Genomic DNA, 18,353 nt, shown 5'->3' with positions numbered 1-18,353 from the left:
CTCATATACTTGATCATGAAGAGTAATTAAGGAGACCTCATATACTTGATCATGAAGAGTAATTAAAATAATGCAGTGCTTCTACTTTGCACAAATCATATACAAAAGTAAATAAGAAAGAAGGTCCAAATCATATTATCTGCTCTTGCATTATGTGTATCTTAAACAGCGTCTACTGAAATTTAATGCTTTGACATGGAAGGGAGGGTGCAGTCCGTATGGAGGCACAATCCAGCCTGCTTAACATAAATGCCTCAGCAATTTGTGATGGAAGACAGGTACCTCTAGACACGGGCAGAGGGAGATCTCTTCCATCAAATTGAGGTGTTTCTATCTGTCCCTTCACTATGTAAGAAATTACAAAGGAAGATGCTTCAGGATATAGAATAAATATGTGCTCCAAAAGGTTAATTTCCTAGAAAAAAAAAATTGTTTAGATCTTAAGTGGTATATACATAGATAAGAACTAATAAAACGAAATGCTTTCGGCACTCCTTGTAGAAGCAATATCTCATTCTACCTCACATCCCTGAGAGACTACAGAGTATTTTACTCATCTGAGCCAGTGGCAGACAGAATGCATTTCTGTTAACACTTCCTCTGTCACTTCTTGCTAAAATGCAGATATTTTTATTCTTTTTACCATAAAAAACTTGGTGGAGTATTGAATTAGGATTTATAAATAAGTTTTGACCACTTTCTGGGCTTTCATTTTGATATGCATATTGAAACATATATGTGGATCTCCTTTGCAGAATCTTACTAGTTACAATCTGGCAGATACTTGAGTGTTCCTAAAATAGTTCTTTTTTGAGAAAACTAAATATCTTTACTGCATAAATATTCTATGCCTGTCAAATATGGAATCCAAATCTCTTTGAAATACGCAGTACTGAAGGTTGGGGTTGTGGTTTTGGTTTGACAGAGAAGATTTTGCATACAAAGTGTATTTATACTGAGGGTCAGTTCTCATTAAGCTTTCCTTGCCTGGGTCTACTGAAATATATGCTTAATATTGCATATTTATATCTTCCATTTCATGAGTTACAGTTTTTTTCATTTAAGTTTTAATTTTTTATCATTCATAGGAGTGATACATTGGAATGGTGCTTACAACAAACATTCCAAAGATGTCATTGGTCTTCTTGACACAGCAATATGTTCACTTTGGCACATTTTTATAATTTACATTTTGTTCTGCAGAAGTAATTACAGTTTTCTTCATGTAATTACTTTTTAATGTCATTAGAGAGCACTATGGTGCAATATTTCTTATTTTCATTATAGGAAGCTTCCCAATACTTTATTTAACAGCCAAATTTGTTATTTGGGGTCAGCTCACAGATTAAGAAACCGACATTTAGGTGTCTCATGGGCGTATCTCTGAGCAGGGCATCTGAACTTTCCATATAGTCAGTGCAAATCTGTCTTTGTAGTCAGTGGAGATGTCTAAAGATATGCTACTTGGCCTCTGTCTCTGGTTTCAGAAAGGGATTGGTTTCCTTTAGCTCCTGTGTCATGTCTGCAAACTCTGCATAAGATGTTTTTCATATCTAATTTCTTCTGAAACGAAACTATGTGTGCATGAGCAATTGACTCAAGTTCCATTGACTTCATTGCCTGGAACAGAAACTTACTCACCTAGTCTTTATGCAGACACTTAAATTTAGGTGTTTTATTCTGCAGATTGAACTCCTGCTGGCAGCCTATGATGTCCAAAGCGCGGATGTGAAGCTCTGAGCTCTGACAGGTATAGAGACCCATGCCCAGGTGACTGTTGTAGACTGAAGAGGATACTATAGGGCATCGAAATGCATTAGATGCTTGTGTTTAGACGAATGAAGCTAGCCATCAGCTCTTGAACAGAGTAATGAAATAGTTGTACTTTTCTTTTGACTAGCTTACTTTGTATATAAAAATAAATAATATTAAGATTTCTATTTTTAGCTCATTTACTCCCTCCAGCAAGATTTGTTCAGCTACAAAAGCATCACTGAAGCACAAAATGAAGAAAACATTGAAAAGCAGGCTTTAGATCTCTGTGAATACTTAAATGATAGACTGACAGACACTGAGTTTTTTCATAACCGGAATAAGAGAAAAATTCTTGTTCATGTACATGTTAATCTTCACTAAATGCCAATTCTTATTCATATACCCTCTTTGTACAGAGTGATACAATATTTTACTTAGTGAAAAGTAACCCACAGAAGTATTGAAAATAAGGAAATAAAGGAAAGTGCTAATACAGATTTAAGAGTGACTGTCTGAAGTGTCTTTTGCAAATTTGCAATTAACAGAACATCGATTATATTATACTCTGCATACTAACAACCATATCAAGGAAAACATCTTAAATTGTAGTGTGGTTTTTTCCAGTAAAATACTTTGTAATAATATTTTAATAGGTAAGAAATGTAGCACACTTACATGTGTATAAATTATTTACAGTTCTTTTCCCATGTACTACTTTGAAAATATATAGCCAGTGATATTTAGGTAGTAAATCACAAGCCATGCCATCATTAATGCTTTTAGGCAATGATGTTGCAACTAGTGGGCACTCACTACAAGGGAAAAATATGCATAAAGCCTCAGTTTCAAGCTTCTTTAATTTTAAAAAATCAATACAGAAAAAAAAAGTCATAGTAAAGGAACATAAGCTTTATATTTTTTTTTTCAAATTCAAGGGCTTGGATAGCATTTAATTTTCTTAAACGAAAAAGAATATGTAAACGTTGCTTGGTTTGGTTTTTGTAATTGCTTGTGTCCTTTTATTGCCCATCAAAGTTCTCAGTAATTGGTTACAAACTGAATTGCAAAAAAAGTCCAAATTTGACAAAGCTACCAACAGCAGATAGGTGATGCACTGGCTGTTCTCAGAGCAAATATTGAGGTGAGGTTTGGCCATTAATGTGGTAGTAGGCTGCTGGGCTGAGTATGATATGTCATAAACCAATTACAGAGAATAGACTTGCAGTTCAAAATCTGGAGAAGGGAACATTTGAATTTTTTGTGAAGGCTAAGCATTTAAACCATATTGAGTAGAAAAAAAAATTAACACAAACGTCATTTTTTACAAGTATTATTTTTCCCCCCTTAGTATTGAAGTATGCTGTTTAGAATACTCAAGTATAGTTTTAGATGAGTAACATAGTTACTACAACAGGAATGAGGTTTGTTAGTAGAAGAAAGCAAAAATTGCAGAGTTTTGCGTTTCTTGACCAGTGAAAAACAATTGACCACAAAATAATACTCAAGCAGCATAGGATTAGACCGAAATACACAGTCAATGCTTACATTTCCATGTTACTGAGGGCAGTAGAAAGAAGTCAAATCAAATGAAGGGTTGGACATGCTTTAATTCACAGCAAATGAAGGGAACTTGCATTAATTGACAGTCTGTGATTGGGTCTGTTAGGAGGCAGAAACATAGTAGTCACATACAATGATGTTTCATTCAATAAAAAAGGAAAATGTCGTGATAAATTTGGTAATTGACCTCTTAGGCAACCAAATAGCGCAGGGTGAGGGTGCCCCCAGTCGTGGGCACTCCAGGTGGCTTTCTGCTGCCCTCTAGGGACTGTGCCACAACCTTTCTGTTAACAGATTTCACGATGTAATTGGAACAGTAAAAATAATCCAAATTAGAAAGTATGGAACTTAAATTTCATCTTTCTTCCCCCACATGCAAATGGAGCATGCAAGTTTGTACTTCTTGACAAAACAAAGTCCCTATTTAAAAAAAAAGAAAAGAAAGAAAAAAAACCCTACTTTACTATGCGGATAATTGTGAAAGGTAACAGGTAAAAATATTTAGCTATGATTATTCTACTGTTGTTTATACATAGCACAGTCAAGTGGAGATATATACTGGGAAGCACGTACAGTATATTAGCGGCATCTACTGTATAATACAGTATATAGAAAATCATAAAGATTCCTGGAAGGAAAAAAGAACTTATTTTTACAGAATGAGTGATGTCCTAGACATGTGAAGGGACAGGAGAACAGGTGCACGGGTGAATGAGTTCAAACCAGCATTAATCATGTGGATGTTTCAGAGAACAGGGTAGAGAAATGTGAAGCAAAGGAGAAGAGTTCATAGGAAAGATATGAGGAACTGTGAGACTGAGGAATTTTAAAAAGATGTGAGAGGAAATCAGGCTGCTGAAAACACTGAGCAAGTGACAGAAGGTGATACACATTTCAGGAATGTTGCATAGCTTAAAGTGGGTGGTTAGAAGGCAAAAGCTAGGCTTTAGCAGTGAAGGAAAGGGTATCTTCCGTAAAGAAAAAACCACAAGACTTATTAAGACTTCACAGAGAGTAAAGGTGTTAATTTTTTACTTTTGTTCTTCTTCATTCCTGAATAATGATATAGCACCATCACTTGAATAAAGAAATTCTACTCCAAAACCAAGTGTAAAATAGTTTTTTTTCATGAGAGTGGTGGAGTCTTCCTAGGAATGACTTTAATGTTTTAAGCAGGTTTCATTTAAAAAAGCTCTGTAGACTGTAGAGAGTATTTGAAGAAAAACTATGTTTCCTTTTAAAATTAGATAGTGAAACATTCCTTTTGGGAAATAATTACTTTGAGAAAAAATTAAGAGAGTGGCATTTGTCTCCTGTAACACTTCATCAATAATGTAGACATGTTTATGATGCAGCTGTGCTGACCTTGCTTTCTTGATAGTCAAGGCAGAAAAATAGGTATTTTTAGGACACAGTTCATCTTACCGATTTTAGACCTAAGTAAGCCATCCTCTGGACTCGTCTGAATTTTGAACTAAATCTCCACAGACAATTAAAAAAGGAAAGTGTGACTAGCTAAAATGTAAGTGTTTACATATGATCAAGTGCCTGCTGCACAGACCATCTAGAATAATGCAAACTTCATTTTGTGTGTGAAAAGTTTTCTTTCCCAAATCCAGCTCGGAGTCACTCTGTGGTAAAAAATGCGTATGAATTCCACGGAGTGTATAGTAGCAGTGCTCTCACCAGGGGTTTGCAGGTTCAGGTTCCCTTGGGTTTGCTTTCTCTTTGGAAGAGCTTGCATTACTCTTGGATTCTGCTGGTCCAGCTTCAGCAACCAGGTAGAGATTTGCCTCATCCCAGGCATGGGATAACTTTGTAGGTACAGTGCTCTGAGAAAGGAGAGCTGAGTTTGACTCCACTGTGGCTGAGGAAATAATTCAACCCTACTTCTTTCACTTCCTTAGCAAGGGCTACAAATGTTAGTGTATTACACATGAGATAGGAATTTCTGCTAAAATTAGTATTTTAAAGAAGTTGACCAATATTTAATTCCCTAACTTTGGAAAATAACTTAAACTAGGTATCTAGGTACTCCCGAAGGAAGATCTCAAACACACTTTTGAGCTTAGTGTTTCCTAATGGCCAGCTGTTGGCAGTACATCACCTTGGAGAGATATTTCTGTATAATGGGAGGGTGCACATGTTTTTCTTTGAAAGTCTTATTTTTGTTTTTTGACTACATAAGAAGTAAATCATCTATTGTAGGTGCTCTTTTTTTATCCTTTAATGCAATTTAAACACTTCGCTTGTGCAGTCAAGAAGGTGTAAAAATAAATGCCAGTAATGCAAAATTAACGTTTTAATATTTTATTTTGTTACTCTGTACTTGTGCTGCATTTTCTCCTTATTTTATTTCTTACATGTTTTAAATACATTCTTTGAAAGTTTTAAAGCATATAGGATATGCACATTTTTTCAAAATTTCATTTTTCTTTGCTGTGTTTGAATTCTCTAGTTCTATAGATTATGTATGGGATATAACACTTTGTTTAAGTATTTGCAATGTCAGATACAGTAAAATTTTATTTTTTATGCTAGAACAGATCTCTTGAATGTAAAATATGCATTATGATATGTTCAAATTACAAAAAATATTCAGTAGCTTTCAGAAAAGGTTATGTGGTTTATGCAAGAGTCTTACCGAAGAATTTTTTTGTGTAACAGAAGTATTACAACATAGATGGAGAAGATGCAGAATGTTGACCAGGCAAACTTCTGAAGCTTTTACATAGCAAGCTACATGAGAAAGAGTCCGTAATTGAAGATCTGGAGAGAAAGTTGCAGGAATACCAAGAAAAAGGAAGGGCTAAAATGGTATGTTTTTGTACAAGATTATGAAGTCATTATCCAAATGTGGAAATCTTTAAACATAGTCAACAAAGTGTACTTCTAGTGCCATTGTTTTTATAGGAAACTTTAGGTTGGGAAGGTACTAGAATGCTATTTGGGATTACCCTGTGGTATTTTAAGTATTTTGACTAAAATAATGTATAGTACTCTATTAATGTCACACAAATTCATATCAGTGATAGTCTGACCAAGAGTCGGTAGTTTTACTACCTTTTTTATCTATTTTTTTAATAAAATAAAATTAAAATACTTTATAAAATATTTTTGTAAAAAATTAACAAAACACATCTCAAAAAATCAACTCAAAAAGTTTTATAAAGCTCTTATAAAATATTCCTCTCAGTGCTGTTCTTACTCTGTGCATGAACATCTCAGTTACAGAAAACTCCACCTCTGTTCTACTGCTACTTACAGGCGTACTTACATTACATCTTCTCATGTTTCTCTTTGTTCCTACTGTCTCTAAATAACATCTAAATAAATAACATCTAAAATAAATATTTTCTTTCATTTCTTCAAAATTGTGTTGTTAATCATTTAAATCAGCATTTTGAGTATGCAATGAAGATATATCTTAATTTAAAATGTAAAAATAAAATACCAAATCCCTCATGTTTGATTTTTCTTAAGTCCTGCAATAGAAGTTCATGGAGTATGACAGCTACTTGGGTACAACCATTGACAGACATGAGAAGCCCTTTTCAATTATGAATCTTTTTCCCCACCCAAATGCAGACGTAAATAGCTAGTTGTAATGGCTAAGAACTGTCCTACTTATTCAGTCTGTAGTCTTCAAATGGGAAACATAATTCAGTCTTACATGGCCATACATCATCTTTGTGTCCCTTCTGTAGCATAAACACATCCTTCTACCCAAATTAACTATGCTCCTCTGCAGTTCACTGAAATATGAGAAATCTGTAACACTTTTTCAAAACTTCACATATGCTTTAGGCTGATAAAAGAGCCTAAGCACTCAGGCTCTAAAGGCTCTAGCTAAGCCTAACACTGGATTGCTTTTTCATCTCTGCTCTCCATGCATCGTTGAGATGTATAGTACTAATGAGATCTGAAAATGCCATCTAACTATACTGGCAGCCACCTAAGTATGTAAAGGAGAAATAAAGGGTCTACAGTGTTCTCTGAGGAAAGTAGGTATCTCTCCCCTGTTGGAATTCATAGCTGTGCAACCTGTGCTAGAACTGAATCGTTAAGTCAGGTCAGTCATTCCTGTGTACAGAAGGAAGTGGTCGTAATTTCTTCTTGCAACAGACCGTTAGCTACAACAGTCAACAGTGGTGTGCTTTATTTCTCTTTTGCTTCATTTGGGTAAGCCTCCGTGAGGCTGTTTTACTTTATGCAAATATGCGTATTTAAATGTTCTCTGTAACGGGCTGCAACCCAGGCTCCCATATGAATATAGTAAGAGGCTGTCATTGCATTCTTTATGGCTCAAATTTCTTCTGTAAAAGAGGAGGAGGAGGCTGGATGTGAACACGGGCTGTCATTATCACATTAGGCTGTGGAATTCTACGAGTACAGAATCACCTTCTCACTGTCTTTTAAAAGTTCAGATTTGATGGGAGTACTTCTAGAACACTCAGCTGGATCAGAAAGCAGCTCGTAAGGAAACTGGAAATTACATGTTAAACCTTTTGTTAGGGTTCAAAATAGTTTGGCAGCAGTACTTAACCTGTCTTTCGGCTTTTAGTGGTACAAGTTCAGGTAGTTGTAGATTTTAGTGCCTGTAATGCAGAATTCTTCAGTGCATCATCAGGGTTGTTGATGCAGATTTTGGACTCCGCCTCTTAACCAACTGGCATGTGTATGCCCACTGTAATGCCTGTGAAACCCACTGTAAAGTAACCCAAGCTTTCAGCTGGTGGTCATTCTGGAGCCAGATGCAGTATACTGAGATATATGCATGCATTGTATCTGAAACACTGAGTTCTGCCTTAAAAAAAAAATCAGGTAAATAGTATTCCCACTTTATATGTTACAAACAACTGATGTTCATTTGAAATGGCACAGGGTGTGGAGAGAAGCAAAATGTTCATTGACTATATACTAATTATAGGATTTAAGCAAGGGGAAGGGAAAGGGCAGTGTCATACTCCATGAAATGTGTTGTAAGGGACAGTATTGAAATCTGGTAGAACCGTATCTGTAAAGTTGAAATCTTCAACTAAAACAGCTTTATAGAAAAGATGAAGTAGTTAAAATAAATTTTTAAACTGAGAGGAGTGGTATTTGTTTTTTAAATTGTTGGTAACTGTGCATGAAGACTCTTGTAATCCTGAACTTGTGCTAGCATAACTCTGGTGAGATTACAAGCAGCAAGCAGGAGAAGAGGATGAGTAACTTTTGAAGCACTCTGTCATACCATGTTAGAAATTTTTTCTTCCTGAAATATATTTGGGAAATGAGAATTTTCTATCAAAACTTTTTAAATTAGCATAACCAAATGCTGCTTTTAACCTCCTAATTTATTGCTGACAGTAGTTTTCTAAGGAATGAATTAGAATGGAATAGAATGGAATAGAATAGAATGGAATGGAATGGAATGGAATGGAATAGGATAGGATAGGATAGAATAGAATAGAATAGAATAGAATAGAATAGAATAGAATAGAATAGAATAGAATTAGAATATTTTCAGTTGAAAGGGACTGACAAAGATCATCTAGTCCAACTGCCTGAACTCTTCAGGGCTGACCAAAAGTTAAAGCATGTTGTTAAGGGCATTGTCCAAATGCCTCTTAAAAACTGACAAGCTGGGGGCATTGACCACCTCTTTAGGAAGCCTCTTCCAGTATTTGAGTACCCTCTCAGTACAGAAATGCTTCCTAATGTCTAGTCTAAACCTTCCCTGGCGCAGCTTTGATCCATTTGATCCCCCAGAGACTGCCCTGTTTATGTTAGATATGTTAACATAATGGAAAACTTAATGTGGGTTTTCCTAATCAACGCTAAAGGCTTTATACAAAATAGATATTTTCCAACAAAGCTGATTTCAGTATTTCAGTAGAATACAAGTTTGGTTGCATGGTACCTGTGAAGACAAGACTTCTGCAAGGTGTTTGATTTAGTAGCACTGTTTAAAATACGCTACAGTAAGATATGTCATGCCTTAAAATTTAGTTTTGTGATCTTTCACTAAAGGGTGGGAAAATCCTAAAAGTCTGTAGTTTCAGACCTCAGGTAGAGGTAGGCATCTGTAGATGAGCCCCTTGCCCTGCAGCGCAAAACCAGGAGGCGCGGCAGTGAGGTTTCTGCTTCAGTTCAAGAACTTCAGTCAAAATTACATTAATTACATAGACTGTGAAACTTGTAGGGTAAATATCTACTGTTGCTGTTTGTCCTTTTAACTCCAATAAGATGGGATGCTGCCCAGGTCCTGCACGTTGCATAATTTATGAACCAGATAAAGACCTTTTTTTTTAGGCAAAGGTCCCATTGAACAATGAAAGATTTCAAAAAATACCTATAAATGAGAAATCAACATTGTATAGGCCTTGTTTGTTTATTTGTTTAGTAAAGGTCTGTGACAATTAGTAAAAGATTCACATTGTTCATCGGTGACCTGGAATTAAACTAAAACACTTCTCATTAAACTTGTAGGCAACACAGAGTGATAGGTAAGTAATGACAGCACTTGGGAGTTGTAGTAACATGGTGCACTGGGTCCACTGAAACAAGTTATTAGTTACACCTCTGGAAGCAAGGAATGCAGCCCATACCGACAGAATGGGGACCTATCTTCAGGATGGGGAGCTATCTTCAGGAATTCAGTATCTAAAAAAAAAAAAAAAAATGTGTGGGGAAGGGGCTGGATTACACTGGCAACTGAACACAGACTCATAGTTTACAACAGTTTTTAAAAGGGTTGATATAGTACTTCCATGATTAGATAAGTGTAAGGAGATACTTGATCTCTGGAATCTTGTGATACTAGCCCTAGTCTGCACAGTTAGGGAAGTGAACAAGAAAAAGTCAAAACAGTTTTAAGAGCTGGAGAAAATGCCCTAAGTTGAAAAACTCAGCTCAAATCTGTTTATCAAATAATTTGAGATTATTTGATTAAAGAATCTGAATACCTTGCCAAGGAGAGGAGTTAAGGATAGTTGCCCAGGGTTTGGGATGCGTACAGCATTCTCTTAAGAGGTACTGTACATGAAAAGTTGGTCCCTCTCCAGGTGACAAGAAGTATTCTAACAACAGTTCACAAAAATTTTCTAACCGATATTTGACCCTGATATGTTTCTGAACAGATTAAAAAAGGGAAAGTACAGAAGGCTGGTTGGAATAAACAGTTAGTGTCAAACTGACTGGCTAACCCTTCATGCTTAGGGTGCACTTCAAGGACTGCTTCAGTATCTATGCAATCTTTAGCTGATCCATACAGCAAAAGCTTGTCATCACCAGCTGCTTCTCCAAGAGTTTGCATTTATACAAAACAGAAACAAGATAAATTTGCTGTTTTCCTCTGTCAAAGAATTTGCAGTGAAATGCCTGTTTTCCTTCCACAGCTCTGCTGTCTTTGATCTTCTTTCCAGCTCTGACATGCCTTAAAAAGGTAAACGGAGGTATTTGGGCCAGTAGCAACTTGTTAGTCCCTTCCTGGCTGATGTCTACATTTTGTTACATTTGAAAGATCACCATAGATGACAAAGTCTAATATAGTGGCTACAAGATGAAACCATTATGAGAATGATTGCCGATGAGAGCATATTGTCAAAGGAATGATGGCATCTTGATCTTCTGAAATCTTCAAGACTGGAATCCCTTCTAGAATATAGGCACTAGCTGAACTGAAGGTATGGGTGTAATAACAGGGTGACTGAAAAGTAAAGGTTTGGATTCAGCCAGTGGCCGTACGGGAGGTTCAGCCTTAAACTGGATTTCTTTGGAATGTATAGACATAAACTGTGCAAGAATTAAAATTATAAATGTACATATGTAACATATTATGGATAATAACAATAAATATAAATAAATATCGAAATTATAGTTTGCAGATTATCATTCCTTGCAACTCAAAAGTTCTATATTTGTAAATGAGCGTTTTTCATGACGGCTTGTACAATTGCACCCTCTTGTGGTGTACATAATGAGGACTTTAAATACCTAAAGTAGAGCTTAGAAATGGAAAGGTATGTAGTAATTTGTATGACAGATTTTTGAGAATGGATTTTTTTTTTTCAAGGCAAATTCCCCATAAATCAGCAACAGTAACAACTTCGGTTTATAGTTTTAACTAGAATATGCTCAAATATTTTCTTCTTTGGTGTCACAGGTGTCACAGGAATTTGCATCATATTTCTTCGCAATAAAAGTGCAAAAATCATAGCTGTTATTCAAAAGGCCAATTGATTCTTTTGAGTTTATATTAAATACTGCAAGGTGCCAAACGGAAATGCATATTTCTCAACTGCGTAATAAATAGCTCTATTCTCTCACCTTTACCTGTTTGGCTAGAATATTACATGTATAGGTGGGTGAATCTAGTTGAAGTTTGTTGTATTCCAAAATTATGTATGCATATCTGTCTAGTATTATTAGAAAATTAATCATCAAAGTCTATAATATATAACCTTAGCACACATACAGTAGAATTTATTAAGGCTAAAATATGCATATTTTTTACTTAAAGTAATAAAACTATTAGAATGAAGGCAATAAAAGAGAAAAGGCGGGAATTATAGAAGCCTCCTATATAAGCCGTGTTACAATCGCCTTCCAACCTCCAGCCCTTTTTTCTTACAACTTAAAAGTTCCCTAGTTTAAGCAAGCCAAACGCTACCGCTGTGGGCAGATGGTAGAGAGAACATTGCTACAAAACCTGCCACTCAAAGTGTAACAGATGACTGTAGCTACAGAAAATTGTCCCTTTGTCCATTTTGCTAATGAGTGTCCTCATTGCAGCAGGAGCCTGAATAGTTAATTACTTGCAGTTCTTGGTTTTAGCAGCTGGTGGAGCTACAGCTAAAGGTTAGCTGAGTAATGGGCAAAGTACAAGTTTGTGAAGAAAATCTTTTGTGGTTTTATATCCATTCCTTAAAAAATAAAAGATTCTGATTACACTTATATTTGAGATACCATTCAAACCTAAGTCAAAGGATTAATTAAAATCTCTTTGCTTATTTTGTGGATAGGTTCTTTGAGCATCAGCTGTTGATGCTCAAATACAGCCAGAGCAACGGAACTGCTTAAGCCTATTAAGAGCTGTAGCGGTTACTTAAAAGGTCTTTTGAAATTCGAAGTTTGTTTTGCACTGGTTTAGAGCTGACCACTGCCAGAGTAGAGTGTTAGCTAATTACTTAAATCTTCCATGTGCTGTTTTCTTAACGCTACCGTTTTCCCTAGAGCGTGCTTGTCTCTCTACAGGATGTGGTAGAAGTTTTCAGTTAAAAAATGCACTCTAATAATTATGCCAGAGGATTAAATTTCAATCTGTTACTGCATAAAGTCTTTTTAACATTAAACACTCTTGAAATATTTCATTAGAATTTATTAAAAATTTGCGTTATTAAAAGTAACGCTCTTCTTAATCATACTTGGTCTTTATGTAAACTGCTGCTGTTTCTTCAGTAAAGGAAGGGGAACCACAAACTAAAATGTATTGCTTTCCAAACCACTTGGCATTTTATTTACATGATTTCTTATAAAAATCAGTGTAAACTTTGTGGCCAAAACTTTATGTACGTTGTTAGTTTGTTCTGGTAAATTTAAGATCAAAAACATCTTTTTTGAGGAAAAACAAATAGTTATGGACTAAATTTTACCCATCATTGCATTACAGTTTAAGTTTACATGCCATTTGAAAAGCTTGGAATTTTATTTTTGAAGGTCTTTAACGTTTTTTATTTTGAAGTAATTTTTTAAAAAGCATTCATATTTTTACCAAGCAAAGCAAATAGTATCCTAAATTTTCTTCAATAAGCAAAGCAACTGCTGTCTGAGTCTTCTCTTTTGTGTTAATATTTTAAATGGTTTCAGGAGTTAGTTAATATTCTGGTATTACTATAAAGATCTCTGCCAGCTCTGAAAGCTTTTCTATAATTTTAAAAGAAATATGTGGCAGTAAAATCTAGACAGCCATAAGACAATATATTCAAATGTTTTCAATAGCTTTGAAACCAACAAGAAAAAAAGAGTAGCTGTCCCAATAAGCTTCAGTTGCATAAGAAGTCTTTTCCATAATGGACGTGGCAAGATTTAAACAAAGGACACGCATAATAAAAATGTAAATGAGTTTGCTTTACTAAAACTATAACTTTAAAGTCTTTTGTTGCGTGTTATCCTGGAACCTTCTTACAAGGTAATCACTGTTTGCATAGAGATTTAAACCGTAGTCTTCAATAGCATTAAACCCCTGCACGGTCTATGTGTGACAGGCATGCAAAGCCATGTTAATGTTCAGAATATGAATTGCCTCTGGGTGGCTCCGACACCAAGTAGAAAACCAACTGTGTTGATATCAGAAGGCCTGATGGACTCCATGCGGCTCCCAGCCTGAAAACTTCACCGCGTTGACATGTGATGTGCTCCTCATGACACTGGCAGCACTGTCACTGCGAAATGGCACAAAGGCAACAAGCCCCCCTCCTTAGCCATGCACTTTGCAACCCCCTGGTGTTGCCTGTCCACGGTCCCTCCTGCCTGCCTAGTTACGGACAGCACTTCATAAACACGGGGGGAAGTGTGGGTGGATGGGCCCCAGCTGCCTTCCTGGACACAGCCTCCATAATAAATTGACCTGAATGATGAGGGCACACAAACAGTATGATATGCATTATTCCTGTCAATAAAATGTCCCCATGTGTTATGGTCTTTGTATATAATGTACTGCAGCCTTTCTTCTAGCCGGGACCTATTTAGAGTCTCGACTTTTTTCTATTCATATTATGACTCCGTAATAGAATTCAGAAATTATATGATACTGCGTTGTATAATATTACACCAGTGCAGTGTATTTAAAACCCTGATTCTTTACTTACAAATTCAAGGCACCGCAATCTTTCAGGTTGTCTTTGAAGATGATGACCATGAAAAAAAAAATATATACTTGAAAAAGAGAGGGAGGATTTCAAAAAAGAGGTTTTTAAACTGCACAATGAGATTTCTCGTCTCGAAAATGCTCTGAAACGCTCTGAAAAATATTTCTTAGGTAAAACTTTAAACTGATGCTAAGTTGAGATGCTTAGTTTAAAAGCAGTGTGTAAGAATTGTTGCTAAAGTTGGAACTAATTGTTAACGTGCTTCTGAAGGATGGCAACTTATTTCTGGACTGTTGTCTTTTTCTGGTATTGAATGCTAATTTTCCTATGTATTTGTAGAGAAATTCATACATATGTATTCTAATTTTAATGCATATATTTACATATTTTTAATTTATGACAAAGGAATATTTGCTGTGGCTTTTGAGACTTCTAATATTGCCTAGCAATGTGGCTAGAGTTCATACTTTGTGACAGATACATGCTGTAAAGTTACTGCAGTAGAAAAGTGTCGCATGGAGATAGTTATGTTTTTAAATGATGGTCTACTATTTTGTCTTAAGGGAATTGTATTAAAACCTATTGTCTTTTAGAGTAGTTTTTGAGCTTTGTGCATTTCTTCATATAATTAGTTTTGTGTTCCTGTGAAAGTTTCTAACAGAAGCTCCAGTTTCTCTCAAGTAAGCCATCGCTGCTTTTGATACCTGTGCTTTATTGCAGTTCTTAAAAGGAGGGTTTTTTCCTGGTAAATACGACGTACACTCTTTACCTGCAGGTTACTTCTCATATATTGCCAGAGTGAAATATTTAATGGAGGACTTGAAACTACGGCAATAGAGTAGAATTTGGCTGTTTAGCTTTGTTATGTCCGTGTAGATTAGACCGAGTATCACCCTTAATAGTGGCCGGATGAATTTGACACAGACAATATTCCTGATTCCTGTTTATCGTCTGATTTCAATGGTGCTGCTTATCTTTCGGTAGTTTTGTATGAGCAATAAAGAACCACCTGCTAAAACACTTTGTATTGGCTGTGACTAACAGCAAGGATGTCCAGAATTAGTATTAATGAAAAGCTGTGGGCACTCAGTCACACTTGGCTCTTGAACTTACTTCTTCATCTCTATCTGACCAGCCGGCTGAACAGCAGGAAGAAGGCTGTGAATGTCAAGGGCGGTGGTGAAGGTCACCGTTCTGCCAGGACTCTCATCCCCAGTGCATTCCGCTGGGTTTAGAGACTGACTTGGAGCAAACATTCTGAATACATTAATGTAGGCATGTAATTTCATGGGTCTTCTCTTTCCCCTCTTGTTTTCAGATAAGCAAGTTCAATGAATGCGATCAAAAATGGAAGCTGATGAGCAAACTCTTCAAAAGGTACTGTAATTTTTACTTTTGTAAGCTACGCTCTTGGCAGAACCGTAACAAGCTTGCACTGTTGGTAGTGTCTAGTCCAAACAATCTTAGAAAGCTGACTTTAACTTGAGTTATGTTACATTTCGGTTTATGGTAGTATAGCTCACTGTAGAGTAATAATGAGTTGGTGTTCCTGTAATGAATACTGTGATTTTGATTTTCTTATCCTGTCATATTTCATAATATTGTTAAAACACAGTGAAAATTCTGAACCTCTATAAACTACAGTAAAATGATTGAATACTTTAATAAAAAATATAACACATTCAGTAAGCTTTTGAAGGCAGGGAAAGTAGATTTGTATAGGTGAATAGCTAGTAACTTTAAAAAAAGAAAATGGTTATTTTTTGTAACCTGTGACTTGTTAAATACTCCACTATTCCTGGATGGAGCTGTTAGTATAGGTGAATTATTATTTATATACTGTCTGAGCAAAACAATAGCTGAACAAGGTATAGAAGTCAACTTTTTAAAACAAACTTTCCAATGCCAGTGTTTATTATTTAATAAGTGATCTCAATAAAAGGTTGACAGCTCTCCATGTTTTCCCAGTATAACATCCAGATGTCTTTCCAGTGGGTTTCCTATCTTGTGATAGTTCTCAAAGGGCTTTTTTCTACAGTGTATAGCTCTCATTCTGAAAATTAAGAAACAGACAGAAGAACTTCGTATAACAAACATTCCTTCTGTGAAACATTTCCAACATGTTTTGTAGATAACTCACTTCTTTGTGGTGAAATGTAAGAGAAATAGTGATACTTCTATATGCTAATTCCATGGTTACTAAATTCTCATATGTAAAAAATTATTTTTGTGGGGACTGAGGCACTGGGTTTCTAAAATCAACCCTTCCATTGCCTGTCCTCGTGACCTTAGATGAATCACTCTTCTATGACCAAGTTTCCCACTCTGAAAATAGGGATACATACTTATCTTTACAGGAGCATTGAAAGGGTAATTTCATTAGGATCCTGTACATGAAATCCAAAATCACAAGCGGAATATTAATTGGTCTGTCTGATGCACTGGCCTGTCAAAGAAGGGATCTGTCTTCTGTTAATTTTTCTCTTTTTCTATCTAGGTCTGACAGTGCTCAGGAATCCCACTTAGGTTTGAAGTCTCATTGTGCTGGAAAGAACGGGCCAGTCATCTGTTCCTGTACTGAATGTCCCTTCTTAGTTCATTTGCAAAGTCCAAAGAATATTTTTAATAGTACTTTTTTTCCATCCTTTCACTCACAGGGGATTTTTCCTGAAAAAGCTCTATATTTTCCTTTTCTTCCCTTCATCTCCATACCATGCAGGACATTGCCTTACATCTAGTATCTCTTCATAGATACGACCTCAGTCTGTGGATTTGAGCAGCAGCATAGGAACACTTTTCTGTATGCCTCTCACATGATTTGGAAGCTCCACATTTGTGTAAATTTGGATCGCACGCCTTCCTTTCAAACTGCGTCCAGCACAGCTACCTGGACAGGTAGCCCTTCTCAGTCACTGTGCAGTCTCTCAGGTGAGCTAAATTGTAGGACTGAAGTCCTGTGAGAAATCTTTAGAGCAGTCCTTCCCTTCTCATTATAACTCTGATAATGAATCTAATTATATTTCTATTCCCGAAAGAAAAACTACAGTTCTAAAAGATTAACTACATTGATTGAATTTTCTGACTTCCCCCCCCCGCCCCCTTTGCTTATCCCATTGAAAGATGTTCTCTCAATGACCAGAATGTGCATAAATTCTTCTTTGGTTAAAAAGCTTTGATCTTTAAAAAGAGGAGCTGGTCATGAAGGCACATACTGCTGTAGTGCCCAGCAGCTGGACATTGCACTCCAGAAATGGACTTCACAAAGTTGATACAGACACCAGCATCCAATATACACTGCATAAGGAAAATTTAACACTTAAAACAGGATTCAAAGCAGACACAGTCAGTAACAAGTGATGATGAAAGATGGTGAAAGCACTGTTTTTTACCCGGACTAACTAGAAATTACTGATTGATCTCTTGTAGATGGGACTTGGAGTCTGGATCTTCCTCCTGTGCCCAGGCAGCCAAGCTGTGCACTAGCTGTGGGAAATTGCCTCTCTAATTTCTCTCAAAGGATCATAAGAGATGGCAAGGACTGAGTTTTTCATAAGGACTGGAGCACTTGCCCAGGCTTCTGATCATTGGACTTGCAGACCTTTGAACCCGTAGCTCCATATACCAATGACTTATCTGCTAGTTTACACCGTGTTCTGGTGGGAAAATAGTCTCTGTGAAGCTGGGTATAGGGAGAGCAAGCACAGAAGAGCCATAATCTCTAGGCTACATGTTAGGATATTCAGCACAGAGGAAGGGACTTTTCTATAGATTTGTTCTTTCTTTGGATTTTTGCTGAGTATTTTTGCTGGGGGGGGGGGCATGTTTTGGATATTGTTTTCTTGTAATTCATAGTCTAATGTAAAATGCATAAATGATCTAGCAAGTCAAAACACAAGGTTGTCCCTTTCTCATGCAGTCACAGCTTTGGTATGTCATCAAGCTCGTGCATGAGTATTCTGTATCTAGTCTCATGAATTTCATATTCTTTGTGTCCAATGGCACAGCTTGAACAGAACTGGTGGCTTATTCTCATCATAGAGGGGTAGTTAGGCTACTTTTCCATGACTTGGGATATTGTAATCAAGCCCCATAAAACTCCCAGCGGCATACAATGTCGGCTGCCCTGATTTGTGGCTGAGCATTCTCGCTTCTAGGTTATTATGCTGAAGGGGAGCGTTTCTCCAT

This window comes from Phaethon aethereus (genome assembly GCF_964289735.1).
Source record: "Phaethon aethereus genome assembly, chromosome: 2".
Classification (NCBI taxonomy): domain Eukaryota; kingdom Metazoa; phylum Chordata; class Aves; order Phaethontiformes; family Phaethontidae; genus Phaethon; species Phaethon aethereus.
Note: the sequence above shows the minus strand (reverse complement) of the source record.